Source organism: Cherax quadricarinatus, chromosome 67 (assembly GCF_038502225.1).
Source record: "Cherax quadricarinatus isolate ZL_2023a chromosome 67, ASM3850222v1, whole genome shotgun sequence".
Classification (NCBI taxonomy): domain Eukaryota; kingdom Metazoa; phylum Arthropoda; class Malacostraca; order Decapoda; family Parastacidae; genus Cherax; species Cherax quadricarinatus.
The window spans coordinates 22061830-22077705 of record NC_091358.1 but is presented as its reverse complement, the minus strand read 5'-3'; the positions used below and the strand labels follow the sequence as shown (position 1 = coordinate 22077705).

Here is a 15876-nt window from a genome sequence, read left to right as displayed (position 1 = left end):
ACTGTACCTCAACATTACAGAGGTACATAATGGGTCCAGGGACTGTACCTCAACATTACAGAGGTACATAATGGGTCCAGGGACTGCACCTCAACATTACAGAGGTACATAATGGGTCCAGGGACTGTACCTCAACATTACAGAGGTACATAATGGGTCCAGGGACTGTACCTCAACATTACAGAGGTACATAATGGGTCCAGGGACTGGGCCCGAAAGTTATGATAGCTGAAGTAATGACAAAGGTAATCACCTCCAGATAGATCTGGTCACAATCATGACCAGTTACAAAGGTAATGACCTCCAGATAGATCTGGTCACAATCATGACCAGTTACAAAGGTAATGACCTCCAGATAGATCTGGTCACAATCATGACCAGTTACAAATGTAATGACCTCCAGGTAGATCTGGTCACAATCATGACCAGTTACAAGGGTAATCAGTCATCTACACGTCTATACATGGTTTTACATGGATATACATGGATATACATGGAGTAGGCCTACTGATAGACCTGGTATTTGGCAGAATAATATGCCATGGCCTGCAGACATCCCTCACCAGAGGGTTGGAGTAACACTCACCCCCATTACAGAGCAGCGGATATGAGACGTTTAACAAGGATAAACGCCTTTAGAGGTGGGAGGGAGGGGGCTATCACATCTGCAAAATTTTGGCAGAATTTATGATAAAATTCCATCATTTCTAAGAATTTTGGCAGAGACTTCTTATCCAGAGGATATTTTTGAATGGCCAAGACTTTGACTAATTTAGGCGTCACTTTGCCACTACTTACATCATGACCCAACAAAGTTAAAATAGACTGACTTACTATGATTTACAGTTAGTTGAAATTTTCTGAGCTTTTCAAAGAGGTATTCAAGACGACAGATGTTGATCCCAAATATTGGAAACTACAACTATATTGTCTAGATAATCGGCTGTTCCTTTAAGTCCATTGACAGCCTGATGATACAGTTTTTGAAATGAGATGAGTGAGTTCTGCATTCCAAATGGGATTACAGTATATTGAAAGTGATCTGGAGTTACGAAAGCAGAAATCTCCTTTGTTTTATCTGTTAAAGGTACCTGGTAGTAACCTTCAAAAAGATCTAGTTTGGGAAGGAAAGGGACCTTACCCACAAGGTCCACTATGTCGTCCATACGTGGAAAGGGGTCAGCATCCGGTGCTGTGACCTCATTTACCTTAAGGTAGTCAGTACACATCCAGAATCCTTTATCAGGCTTCTTAACAAGGATGCGTGGTGAAGCACACGGGTTGGAGGAATCCTCCACCTGGAGTATACCTGGAGAGGGTTTTGATGGTCAATGCTCCTGTGACCTGGTCTGTGACCAGGCTTCATGGTGGATCAGGGCCTGATCAACCACGCTGTTACTGTTGGACACACACAACCTGACGTATAAACCACAGGCTGGCTGGTCAGGTACTGACTTTAGCTACCTGTCCAGTGCCAGCTTGAAGTCAGCCAAGGGTCTATTGGTAATAGCCCTTATGCATGCTGGGAAGCAGTTCAAGTTTTGGGCCCTTGACACTTATTGTATTGTCTCTTAACGTGCTAGTGACACCCCTGCTTTTCATTGGGGGGATGTTGCATCGTCTGCCAAGTCTTTTCCTTTCATAGGGAGTGATTTTCGTGTGAAAATTTGGTACTAATTACTCAAGGATTTTCCAAGTGTAAATAATCAAGTATCTCTTCAGCCTGTGTTCCAGGGAGTACAGGTTGAGGAACTTCAAACATTCCCAGTAATTTAGGTACTTAATCGTACTTATGTGTGCCGTGAAATTTCTCTGCACATTTTCTAGGTCAGCAATTTCACCTGCCTTGAAAGGTGTTGCTACTGTGCAGCAATATTCCAGCCAAGATAGAACAAGTGACCTGAAGAGTGTCATCATGGGCTTGGTATCCCTAGTTTTGAAGGTTCTCATAATTCATCCCATCATTTTTCTAGGAGGTGCGATTGATAAAATGTTATGGTCTCTGAAAGTGAGATTCTCTGACATTATCACTCCCAGGTCTTTTACATTAGTTTTTTGCTCTACTGTGTGGTTGGAATTTGTTTTATACTCTGATATAGTTTTAATTTCCTCACTTTTCCATATCGGAAATTTCTCTTCATTGAACTTCATAATGTTTTCTGCGGCCTAATTAAAGATTTGGTTGATGTCCGCCTTGAGCCTTGCAGTGTCTGCAATGGAGGACACTGTCATGCAAATTCGGGTGTCATCTGCAAAGGAAGACACGGTGCTATGGCTTACATCTCTGTCTATGTCAGATATGAAGATGAGGAACAGTATGGGAGTGAGTACTGTGCCTTGTGGAACAAAGCTTTTCACCGTAGCTGCTTCAGACTTCACTCTGTTTACTACTATCAACTTTATAATAAATAATAATAATAATAATAATCTTTATTTACTACAAGTACATGTACAAGGTATACAGCCCTAGCTGACAACAATGACATACTACTACATAGAAAGCCACTTGTTATGCGGAGCATTTTGGACAAATTAGGTCAGTGTCCCAGGATGCGACCCACACCAGTCGACTAACACCCAGGTACCCATTTTACTGATGGGGAACATAGACAACAGGTGGAAAGAAACACGCCCAATGTTTCTACTCTGGCTGGGAATCGAACCCAGGCCCTCGCCGTGTGAAGCGAGAGCGTTAACCACCAGGCCACCAGAGCCCCTGTTATTCCTTTAGCACGCATTTTGTGTGCTATTACACCATGGTCACACTTGTCAAAGGCTTTTGCAAAGTCTGTGTATACCACATCTGCGTTTTTTTTTATCTTCTAGAGCATTCAGGACCTTGTCATAGTGAGAGCAGAGAGCATGACCCACAAGGAGAGGTTAAGGGAAATCGACCTGACGACACTGGAGGACAGGAGAGATGGGAGGGGGGAAGTGATAACGACATAAAATACTGAGAGGAATTCACAAGCTAGATAGGGACAGGCTGTTCCAGAGATGAGACACAGCAACAAGGGATCACAGTTGGAAATTGAAGATTCAGATGAGCAACAGGGATGTTAGGAAGTATTTCTTCAGTCATAGAGTTGTCAGGAAGTGGAGCAATCTGGAGAGTGATGTAGTGGAGGCAGGATCCATACGTAGCTTGGATCCATACATAGCTTTAAGAAGAGGTAAGATAAAGCTTATGGAGCAGGGAGAGTGTGGACCTAGTATGGATCAGTGAAGAGGTGGGACCAGGAGCTATGAATTGATCCCTGCAACCACAATTAGGTGAGTACACACACACACACACACACACTACAGAAACACATACACTGAGGACATCACATATGACAGGCCCCTCGGAGCTAGTGATCACATGGTCCTGAGCTTCGAGTACACAGTAGAGCTACAAGTGGAGAGTGAAGCAGGAAGAGTAGGATGGGAGAAGCCAAACTACAAAAGAGGGACTACGTAGGCATGAGGAGTTTCCTGTATGAGGTTCAGAGGGAAAGAGAACTGGTGGAAATACCGAGGAGAGGTTCGTTCCCAACAGAAATAATGGGAAGACAAGAACGAATCCCTGGTTCACTCAAAGGTGTAGAGAGGCCAAAACTAAGTGTGCTAGAAAATGGAAAAGGTACAGAAGACAAAGGACCCAGGAAAATAAGGAGATTAGCTGAAGAGACAGAAAAGAATATGTATGGTTAAGGAGAGAGGCCCAGCGACAATACGAGAATAGCATAGCTTCAAAAGTCAAATCTTTACCAAAGCTTTATACAGCAACATCAATAGGAAAACAACATTCAAGGACCAGGTAATCACGCTGAGGAAGGAAGGAGGAGAGATCCCAAGAAGCGACAAAGAAGCATGTGAAAAGTTAAACACGAAATTTAAGAAAGTATTTTCAGTGGAGAGAGAAAGGACTCCAGCAAACTGCTATGGAAGGGTACACGAACAAGTGCTGGACACAATACACACAACCGAGGAGGAAGTGAAGAGGCTGCTAAGTGAACTAGATACCTCAAAGACGGTGGAACCACACAACATCTCCCGGTGGGTCCTGAGAGAGGGAGCAGAGATGCTGTGTGTGCCACTAACAACAATTGTCAACACATCTGTCGAAGCGGGCAACTACCTGAGGTGTGGAAGACAGCAAATGTAGTCCCAGTTTTTAAGAAAAGAGATAGACAGGTAACATTAAACTACAGACCTGTGTCACTGACATGGAAAAGCTCATCAGAGTGGTAGAGCACTTAGAGAAGAATGAGCTCATGTATGACAAGCAGTACAGTTTCAGGGAAGGGAAATCTGTTGTCACAAACTTACTGGAGGTTTACAAGGAGACAGAACTAAGGCGGAAAAGAGAGGGATGGGCAGACTGCATTTTCCAGGACTGTAAGAAGGCTTTCGACACAGTTCTGCACAAAAGATTAGTGCAAAAGCTGAAGGATCAGGCAGGAATAACAGGAAAGGCAATGTAATGGATCAGAGAATACCTGACAGGAAGGAAAGGACGAGTGATGATACGTGATGAGGTATCAGAGTGGGTATCTGTAACGAATGGGGTTCCACAAGAGTCAGTGTCAGGACCCGTGATGTTTCTGGTATATGTGATTGATGTGACAGAAAGGATAGATACAGAAATGTGAAACTAACGCAGTGAATTCAAGTGGATAAGGATCAGGCAGGATGTGAAGGCTTACTCAGCCCTGTAACAACTTCAGACAGTATTACCAAGGCTGGCTCCTCCTCAGGAAAATTAATGAATAGAAAAAGAAATAATAACAGACAAACAAACACTTTATTATATAGAAAATATAAAATATAAAACACTTAAATATGAAATATTAATCCTACTTTAAAGAAAATGAAAAATGAAAAATATAAATGATAACTGAATTCAACGCTAATATATATAGGGGTGTCTGGTGTTGGTGACACTGTGTTGTTGAAATCGTAGCCGTTGCTGATGATGAGGGGGGGTCACTGGCTAGTTCTTCACAGAGAATCGCCGTGATTATTATCCCAATGACAGGAAAGCAGGTTCTTTACCGCTGCAATGATGAGGGGTTATGTCCTGCAATTTCATACAGGTGCACAGGTAGTTCAATACAAAATGGGGACGTCTCCAGGACGTTAGTCCGTCTCCTGTTCTGCTCGTTGATTGACAGGTGACCCTCTCTGTCATCCAAGCTGAAAAGATAGACAAGGTTACCCACTGCTTAAATAATCACTCTCCATGGCAGTGTACAATACTCAAAAGACGTGGTGATTATTACAACAGTCAACCTAGAGCAAGACTGAAAGGACTAAGTTTATTACCGGTAAAAAGTGAAGCTTTTAACCAATAAATCCACTAGAATACAAGGCAGGCATGTACTTACAGTAGTGTTGGGAGCTGTGAGTCGAGTGATTTACTGTTTGACCAGAGCCCCACACGTCACCTTTCGAGGGGGGGGGGAAGAGGGAGGGGAAGGGATAGCGGGAGCTAGACTGACCCTACGTTAACAAGCAGCCGGCAATCAAACTATCACTTTAGGGGTGGAGGAAAAAAGGCAGGAGCTTGACTTACCCTACCTTAACTAGTAGCCGGTAATGAAACTATCATTACTATATCTCTACTCCTATCTATTGAACTTTTCCCTCACATAGGAGTACATAAGAATCTGGACCTGCTGCAAGCCTGGTTAAACAACTGGCTACAGGAGTTTAACCCCACCAAGTGCAAAGTCATGAAGATTGGGGAAAGTCAAGGAAGACCACAGACAGAGTACAGGCTAGAGGGCCAAAGGCTGCAAATTTCACTGAAGGAAAAGGATCTTGGGGTGAGTATAATACTGAGCACATCTGAGGCGAACATCAACCAAATAACTGCTGCAGCATATGGGAGCCTGGCAAACCTAAGAATAGTGTTCCGATATCTCAATAAGGAATCGTTCGAGACTCTGTACACCGTGTACGTCAGGCCCATACTGGAGTATGCAGCACCAGTTTGGAACCCATACCTGGTCAAACCCATCAAGAAATTCGAGAATTGGAAAGGCTTGCAACAAGACTAGTCCTGGAGCTAAGGGGCATGTACTACAAGATGTTAAGGGAAATCAACCTGACGACACTGGAAGACAGGAAAGATAGGGAGGAGACCAGGCCTCATGGTTGATCAGGGTGTCATCAACCAGGCTGTTACTGCTGGCCGCACGCAAGCTGACGTACGAACCACAGCCCGGTTGGTCAGGTACTGACTTTAGGTGCCTGTCCAGTGCCTTTTTGAAGACAGCCAGGGGTCTATTGGTAATCCCCCTTATGTATGCTGGGAGGCAGTTGAACAGTCTTGGACGCCGGACACTTATTGTGTTGTCTCTCAGTGTACTCGTGGCGCCCCTGCTTTTCATCGGGGGAATGTTGCATCTCCTGCCGAGTCTTTTGCTTTCATAGGGAGTGATTTTTGTGTGCAGGTTTGGTACCAATCCCTCCAGGACCTTCCAAGTGTATATTATCATGTATCTCTCTCGCCTGCGTTCCAGGGAATACAGATCAAGGACTTTCAACCGTTCTCAGTAGTTTAGGTGCATTATCGTACTTATATGTGCCATGAAAGTTCTTTGTACACTCTCCAGATCTGCAATGTCGCCAACCTTGAAGGGGGAAGTTAGTGTACAACAGTATTCCAGCCTAGAGAGCACAAGCGATTTGAGACAGGATGTTCCAGAGATGGGACACAACAACAAGGGATCACAACTAGAAGTTGAAGACTCAGATGAGTCACTGGGATGTTAGGAAGTATTTCTTCAGTCACAGAGTTGTCAGGAAGTGTAACAATCTGGAGAGTGATGTAGTGGAGGCAGGATCCATACATAATTTTAAAAAGAGGTATGATAAAGCTAATGGAGCAGGGAGAGAGTGGTCCTAGCAGTGACTCATGATGAGGCGGGGCCAGGAGCAGACTCGACCCCTGCGACCACAAGTAGGTGAGTACACACATACATACATACACAATAAACAAGCACACACAAACACACACACACACTAGAGTACACACACACACACACACACACACACACACACACACACACACACACACACACACACACACACGCACACTAGAGTACACACACACACACACACACAGTAGCGACCAGTGAAGAGGCGGGGCCAGGAGCTTGGACTCGACCCCTGCAACCTCAACTAGGTGAGTACAACCAAATAACTGCTGCAGCATATGGGCGCCTAGCAAACCTCAGAACAGCATTCCGACATCTTAATAAGGAATCGTTCAGGACCCTGTACACCGTATACGTTAGGCCCATATTGGAGTATGCGGCACCAGTTTGGAACCCACACCTAGCCAAGCACGTAAAGAAACTAGAGAAAGTGCAAAGGTTTGCAACAAGACTAGTCCCAGAGCTAAGAGGTATGTCCTACGAGGAGAGGTTAAGGGAAATCAACCTGACGACACTGGAGGACAGGAGAGATAGGGGGGACATGATAACGACATACAAAATACTGAGAGGAATTGACAAGGTGGACAAAAACAGGATGTTCCAGAGATTGGACACAGTAACAAGGGGACACAGTTGGAAGCTAAAGACACAGATGAATCACAGGGATGTTAGGAAGTATTTCTTCAGCCACAGAGTAGTCAGTAAGTGGAATAGTTTGGGAAGCGATGTAGTGGAGGCAGGATCCATACATAGCTTTAAGCAGAGGTACGATAAAGCTCACGGCTCAGGGAGAGTGACCTAGTAGCGATCAGTGAAGAGGCGGGGCCAGGAGCTCGGACTCGACCCCCGCAACCTCAACTAGGTGAGTACAACTAGGTGAGTACACACACACACACACACACACACACACACACACGGCGCAGGTCAATAGCGTATACAGCGCCAGCCTCGCCTCAGTAAGCTAGACTCCCAGCTACCAGCTTCACCCCAGCTTACCCATCACCCAGTAAGCTGGACTACCAGTTACCAGCTTAACCAGTGAGCTGTACTACCAGCTACCAGCGTAACCAGTAAGCTGGACTTCCAGCTTAAGCAGTTCCTCGCCTAAAAGTGTATTAAGCTGTCACGAAATCAAGCTTTTCGACCCTTTACCAGTGGAAAAATAAGTCCTCTTCAGTGGGAGTGTGTATTTGTGTACACCACTGTCTGTGTGCACCTCATGCAGTGAGTGTACATGAATTTCCCAACTGTGTACACCCCCAAGTGTAAGTGTACGTCAATTTCAAACTGTGTACATCTCATCTGCACGTAGAACCCACTGTGTGTACACCACTGAGTACAGTGATGTACACGTTAAAGATATAAGTACATGTACATCTACTGATCTGTGTGTACATATACACTGAGAGTGGCTGTACGTGATTGTACACCTTAACTGAGTGTACACAGCCCCAGTGTACCACGAACTACAGAAGACACTGAAAAAAACACACATAAACCAAGAAAAACCACTGAAAAACCACACATAAACCAAGAAAACCACTGAAAAACCACACATAAACCAAGAAAACCACTGAAAAACCACACATAAACCAAGAAAACCACTGAAAAACCACATATAAACCAAGAAAACAATTTAAAAACCACACATAAGCTAAGAAACCCGCTGACAAAACCATTCATAAACTAATCAAAGGTACTGAAAATCCACATATAAACCTAAAAAAACACTAAAAAAACATAAACCATGCAAAACCCATGAAAAAACACTTATAAATTAAGAAAAAACCATTGAAAAGCACTCATAAAAAGAAAACCACTAAAATATCACACTTAAATCAAGAAACGCACTGAAAAAAACACATAAACCATGAAAACCACCGAAAACCGTTTATAAACCACTGAAAAGCCACTCATAAACCAAGAAATTCACTCATAAACCAAGAAAACCAATGAAAAACCACTCATAAACCACAAAAACCACTGAAAACACACGCATAAACCAAGAACATTACTAAAACACCACACATTAAAGAAGAGAACTAATAAAACACCATATAAACCAAGAAAACCACTGAAGACTATACATAAAACAGGACAATAACAGAAAAAACACACATAAATTCAGAAAAACCACTGAAATTTTTTTCATAAACAGAAAACCACCCATAAGACAAACTGAGTACTACACATAAACCAAGAAAACCACCGAAAACCCACACACAAGCTAAGAAAACCAAGGAAAAACCACACGGAAACCAAAATTCCCGTTCTTAAACCCACTGTTCAAAACACACCTCGGAAAAAAAATTATTTTCAGTACCAGTCACCGGAAGCAATAAAAAAAACAATTTATTTCAAAAGATATTTGAAAAAAACAACCAAATGTCTGCCCACAGTTAGAAAATCCAGTCACGATATCTGATTTCTGTCCACTGACCTGTCTCACCTGCTACTGTCTTAAGTATTCCAACAGTCACGCACACGTGAGTATTATTTTACAAAACACACACACACACACACACACACACACACACACACACACACACACACACACACACACACACACACACACACACAGGGCCAGGAGCTCGGACTCGACCCCCTCAACCTCAACTAGGTGAGTACACACACACACACACACACACATATATATATATATATATATATATATATATATATATATATATATATATATATATATATATATATATATATATGAACAAAGTGGGAGTTGTCACAGTTGCTTTTTGCTGATGACACTGTGCTTTTGGGAGATTCTGGAGATAAGTTGCAGAGGTTGGTGGATGAGTTTGGTAGGGTATGTAAAAGTTGAAAATTAAGAGTGAATACAGGAAAGAGTAAGGTTATGAGGATAACAAAAAGATTAGGTGATGAAAGATTGGATATCAGGTTGGAGGGAGAGAGTATGGAGGAGGTGAATGTATTCAGATATTTAGGAGTGGACATGTCAGCAGATGAGGTGAATCATAGAACTGATGAGGGGAAAAGGGTGAGTGGTGCACTGAGGAGTCTGTGGAGACAAAGAACTTTGTCCAGGGAAGCAAAGAAGGGAATGTATGATAGTATAGTTATACCAACGCTCCTATATGGGTGTGAAACATGGGTGGCGAATGTTGCAACAAGGAGAAGGCTGGAGGCAGTGGAGATATCTTGTCTGAGGGCAATGTGTGGTGTGAATATAATGCAGAAAATCTGTAGTCTGGAAATTAGGAGGAGGTGCGGGATTACTGAAAGTATTATCCATACTGCTAAGGAGGTGTTGTTGAGGTGGTTCAGACATTTAGAGAGAATGGAACAAAATAGAATGACTTTGAGAGTGTATAAATCTGTAGTGGAGGGAAGGCGGGGTAGAGGTCGGCCTAGGAACGGTTGGAGGGAGGGGGTAAAGGAGGTTTTGTGTGCGATGGGCTTGGACTTCAAGCAAGCATACATGAGTGTGTTAGATAGGAGAGAATGGAGACAAATGGTTTTTAATACTTGACGTGCTGTTGGAGTGTGAGCAAAGTAACATTTATGAAGGGGTTCAGGGAAACCGGCAGGCCGGACTTGAGTCCTGGAGATGGGAAGTACAGTGCCTGCACTCTGAAGGAGGGGTGTTAATGTTGCAGTTTAAAAACTGTAGTGTAAAGCACCCTTCTGGCAAGACAGTGATGGAGTGAATGATGGTGAAAGTTTTTCTTTTTCGGGCCACCCTGCCTTGGTGGGAGGCGGCCGATGTGTTAATATATATATATATATATATATATATATATATATATATATATATATATATATATATATATATATATATATATATATATATATATATATATATATATATATATACATCACTGTCTTGCCAGAGGGCTGCTTTACACTACAGTTATAAAACTGCAACATTAACACCCCTCCTTCAGAGTGCAGACACTGTACTTCCCACCTCCAGGACTCAAGTCCGGCCTGCAGGTTTCCCTGAACCCCTTCATAAATGTTACCTTGCTCACACTCCAACAGCACTTCAAGTCCTAAAATCCATTTGTCTCCATTCTCTCCTATCTAACACGCTCATACATACTTCTTGGAAGTCCAAGCCCATCGTACACTAAACTTTCTCTACCCCCTCCTTCCAACCTTATTTGATACTCTCATCACCTTACTATTTTCTATGTTCACTTTCAACTTTCTACCTTTACACACACTCAAATTCGTCCACTAACCTTTACAGTTTTTCTTTAGAATCTCCCATAAGCACAGTATCATCAGCAAAAAGTAACTGTGTCAACTCCCATTTTGTATATGATTCCCGATAATTTAATCCCACCCTCTCCCGAACACCCTAGCATTTACTTCCCTTACAAACCCATCTATAAATATATTAAACAACCATATATATTTATATATATATATACATATATATATATATATTATATATATATATGTATATATGTATATATTATATATATATATATATGTATGTATGTAGGAAAGAGGGAAATTATTTCGCAGTAAAAGTAGGCCTTAGACAAGGATGTGTGATGTCACCGTGGTTGTTTAATATATTTATAGATGGGGTTGTAAGAGAAGTAAATGCGAGGGTCTTGGCAAGAGGCGTGGAGTTAAAAGATAAGGAATCACACATAAAGTGGGAGTTGTCACAGTTGCTCTTTGCTGATGACACTGTGCTCTTGGGAGATTCTGAAGAGAAGTTGCAGAGATTGGTGGATGAATTTGGTAGGGTGTGCAAAAGAAGAAAATTAAAGGTGAATACAGGAAAGAGTAAGGTTATGAGGATAACAAAAAGATTAGGTGATGAAAGATTGGATATCAGATTGGAGGGAGAGGGTATGGAGGAGGTGAATGTATTCAGATATTTGGGAGTGGACGTGTCAGTGGATGGGTCTATGAAAGATGAGGTGAATCATAGAATTGATGAGGGGAAAAGGGTGAGTGGTGCACTTAGGAGTCTGTGGAGACAAAGAACTTTGTCCTTGGAGACAAAGAGGGGAATGTATGAGAGTATAGTTTTACCAACGCTCTTATATGGGTGTGAAGCATGGGTGATGAATGTTGCAGCGAGGAGAAGGCTTGAGGCAGTGGAGATGTCATGTCTGAGGGCAATGTGTGGTGTGAATATAATGCAGAGAATTCGTAGTTTGGAAGTTAGGAGGAGGTGCAGGATTACCAAAACTGTTGTCCAGAGGGCTGAGGAAGGGTTGTTGAGGTGGTTCGGACATGTAGAGAGAATGGAGCGAAACAGAATGACTTCAAGAGTGTATCAGTCTGTAGTGGAAGGAAGGCGGGGTAGGGGTCGGCCTAGGAAAGGTTGGAGGGACGGGGTAAAGGAGGCTTTGTGTGCGAGGGGCTTGGACTTCCAGCAGGCATGCGTGAGCGTGTTTGATAGGAGTGAATGGAGACAAATGGTTTTTAATACTTGACGTGCTGTTGGAGTGTGAGCAAAGTAACATTTATGAAGGGGTTCAGGGAAACCGGCAGGCCGGACTTGAGTCCTTGAGATGGGAAGTACAGTGCCTGCACTCTGAAGGAGGGGTGTTAATGTTGCAATTTAAAAACTGTAGTGTAAAGCACCCTTCTGGCAAGACAGTGATGGAGTGAATGATGGTGAAAGTTTTTCTTTTTTGGGCCACCCTGCCTTGGTGGGAATCGGCCAGTGTGATAATAATAATAAATAAATATATATATAAATATATATATATATATATATATATATATATATATATATATATATATATATATATATATATATATATATCTATGTGTGTGTGTGTGTGTGTGTGTGTACTCACCTAGTTGAGTTTGCAGGGGTCGAGTCCAAGCTCCTGGCCCCGCCTCTTCAATGGTCGCTACTAGGTCACTCTCCCTGAACCGTGAGCATTATCATTCCTCTGCTTAAAGCTATGTATGGATCCTGCCTCCACTACATAGCTTCCCAAACTATTCCACTTCCTGACTACTCTGTGGCTGAAGAAATACTTCCTAACATCCCTGTGATTCATCTGTGTCTTCAACTTCCAACTGTGTCCCCTTGTTGCTGTGTCCCATCTCTGGAACATCCTGTCTTTGTCCACCTTGTCAATTCCTCTAAGTATTTTGTATGCCGTAATCATGTCCCCCCTATCTCTCCTGCCCTCTAGTGTCGTCAGGTTGATTTCCCTTAACCTCCTCGTAGGACATACCTCTTAGCTCTGGGACTAGTCTTGTTGCAAGCCTTTGCACTTTCTCTTGTTTCTTTACGTGCTTGGCTATGTGTGGGTTCCAAACTGGTGCTGAATACTCCAATATGGGCCTAACGTAGACGGTGTACAGGGTCCTGAACGATTCCTTATTAAGATGTCGGAATGCTGTTCTGAGGTTTGCTAGTCGCCCATATGTTGCAGCAGTTATTTGGTTGATGTGCGCTTCAGGAGATGTGCCTGGTGTTATACTCACCCCAAGATCTATTTCCTTGAGTGAGGTTTGTAGTCTCTGGCCCCCTAGACTGTACTTCGTCTGCGGTCTTCTTTGCCCTTCCCCAATCTTCATGACTTTGCACTTGGTGGGATTGAACTCCAGGAGCCAATTACTGGACCAGGTCTGCAGCCTGTCCAGATCCCTTTGTAGTTCTGCCTGGTCTTCGATCGAATGAATTTTTCTCAACAACTTCACGTCATCTGCAAACAGGGACACTTCTGAGTCTATCCTATACATTTCCGTTATGTCTGGTTGATGTGCGCTTCAGGAGATGTGCCTGGTGTTATACTCACCCCAAGATCTATTTCCTTGAGTGAGGTTTGTAGTCTCTGGCCCCCTAGACTGTACTTCGTCTGCGGTCTTCTTTGCCCTTCCCCAATCTTCATGACTTTGCACTTGGTGGGATTGAACTCCAGGAGCCAATTACTGGACCAGGTCTGCAGCCTGTCCAGATCCCTTTGTAGTTCTGCCTGGTCTTCGATCGAATGAATTTTTCTCAACAACTTCACGTCATCTGCCAAGGACACTTCTGAGCCACTCTATTTTGTCCTCCGATTTCCGTATATGTCGTTCACTATTTGTATACCAGGGGTCGAGTCAACAGCACATGGTCGACTGACCCCTGTATCCCGCTCTGAGTCCAGGAACATCCCGCCCACTCTGTCGTCAGGCGTACCATGACTCGTTGCAAACCTTTGCCTAGGTGTGGATTCCAAACTGGTGCCCTGTCAGATATTCTCTGATCCATTGCAGTGCCTTTCCTGTTATGTGTGCCTGGTCCTCTAGCTTCATGACTTTGCACTTTCAAGGAGCAGTTGCTGGACCAGGCTTAAGGTCTCCTCTCGTGTGAGGACACTGTCGTTCACGTATACCAAGAACAGCACAGGTCCTAGGACTGACCCCTGTCGAACTCGTTGTTGCCTCCCTGTCAGATATTCTCCTTCTTGCAGTCCAAAAATACGCAGTCGATCCACCCCTCTCTCTCTTGTCTTACTTCTGTCACCTTGTCATAAAACTCTAGCAGGTTTGTGACACAGGATTTTCCTTCCCTGAAACCGTGCTGGTTGTCAATTATACACTTGTTTCTTTCCAGGTGCCCCACCACTCTCCTCCTGATGATCTTCTCCATGACCTTGCATACTATACACATTAGTGATACAGGTCTGTAGTTTAGTGCCTCATGTCTGTCTCCCTTTTTAAAAATTGGGACTACATTTGCCATTTTCCATACCTCAGGGAGTTGCCCAGTTTCAAATGATGTGTTGAAGATCTTTGTTAATGGCTCACACAATATCTCTGCTCCCTCTTTAAGGACCCATGGAGAGATGTTGTCTGGTCCCACCGCCTTTGAGGTGTCAAGTTCGCATAGCAGCTTCTTCACCTCCTCCTTGGTTATATGTACCTCATCCAGCACTTGCTGGTGTGCCCCCCTGTTCTGATTTCTTGGAGTCCTACTGGTTTCCACTGTAAATACCTCTTTAAATCTTGTGTTGAGCTCCTGACATACCTCTCGGTCGTTTCTTGTGATTTCCCCATCACCCTTCCTCAGTCTGATTACCTGGTCCTTGACTGTTGTTTTCCTCCTGATGTGGCTGTACAACAGCTTCGGGTCAGTCTTTACTTTTGATGCTATGTCATTTTCATATTGTCTCTGAGCCTCACTTCTTATCTGTGCATATTCGTTTCTGGCTCTTCGGCTGATTTCTTTATTTTCCTGAGTTCTCTGTCTTCTGTACCTTTTCCATTCTCTAGTACACCTAGTTTTTGCCTCCCAACACCTTTGGGTGAACCAAGGACTCGTTCTGTTCTTCCCATTATTTCTGTTTCCCTTGGGAACAAACCTCTCCTCTGCCTCCTTGCATTTTGTTGCTACATAGTCCATCATTTCTTGTACTGGTTTTCCTGTCAGTTCCCTCTCCCACTGAATGTCTTGAAGGAAGTTCCTCATGCCTGAGTAGTTCCCCCTTTTGTAGTTTGGTTTTTCCCAGCCTATTCCTGCTACTCTCTCCACTTGGAGCTCAACTATGTAGTCGAAGCACAGAACCACATGATCACTAGCTCCCAGGGGCCTTTCATACATGATACCCTCGATGTCCGAACTACTCATGGTGAATACAAGGTCCAACCTTGCTGGTTCATCCTTTCCTCTCTCTCTGGTAGTGTCTCTAACATGTTGATGCATGAGGTTCTCCAGTACCACATCCATCATCTTGGTTCTCCATGTTTCGGGACCCCCATGGGGCTCCAGGTTTTCCCAGTCAATCTCCTTGTGATTGAAATCACCCATAAGTAGTAACTTTGCTCCCCCCATGTGTGCTCTCCTGGCCACCTCGGCTAGTGTGTCGATCACTGCTCTGTTGCTCTCATCGTATTCTTCTCTTGGCCTCCTGCAGTTCTGTGGTGGGTTGTACATTACTGCAATTATCACCTTATGTCCCTCAGACTGGATTGTTCCTACTAAGTAGTCCCTTTCGCCCAT

The 15876-nt window shown here is 43.6% G+C and overlaps 1 protein-coding gene across 1 annotated transcript in view; it reads left to right on the top strand.

Moving 5' to 3' along the window:
• The first annotated feature begins 7898 nt into the window (after nucleotides 1-7898).
• The window catches only part of LOC138854701 (uncharacterized), a 129101-nt gene continuing 121123 nt past the window's right edge, over nucleotides 7899-15876 (top strand). Inside the window, exon 1 of the mRNA XM_070099444.1 lies at nucleotides 7899-8191. The gene's annotated coding sequence lies outside the window, so the exon portion shown is untranslated. The remainder of the gene's footprint in view (nucleotides 8192-15876) is intronic.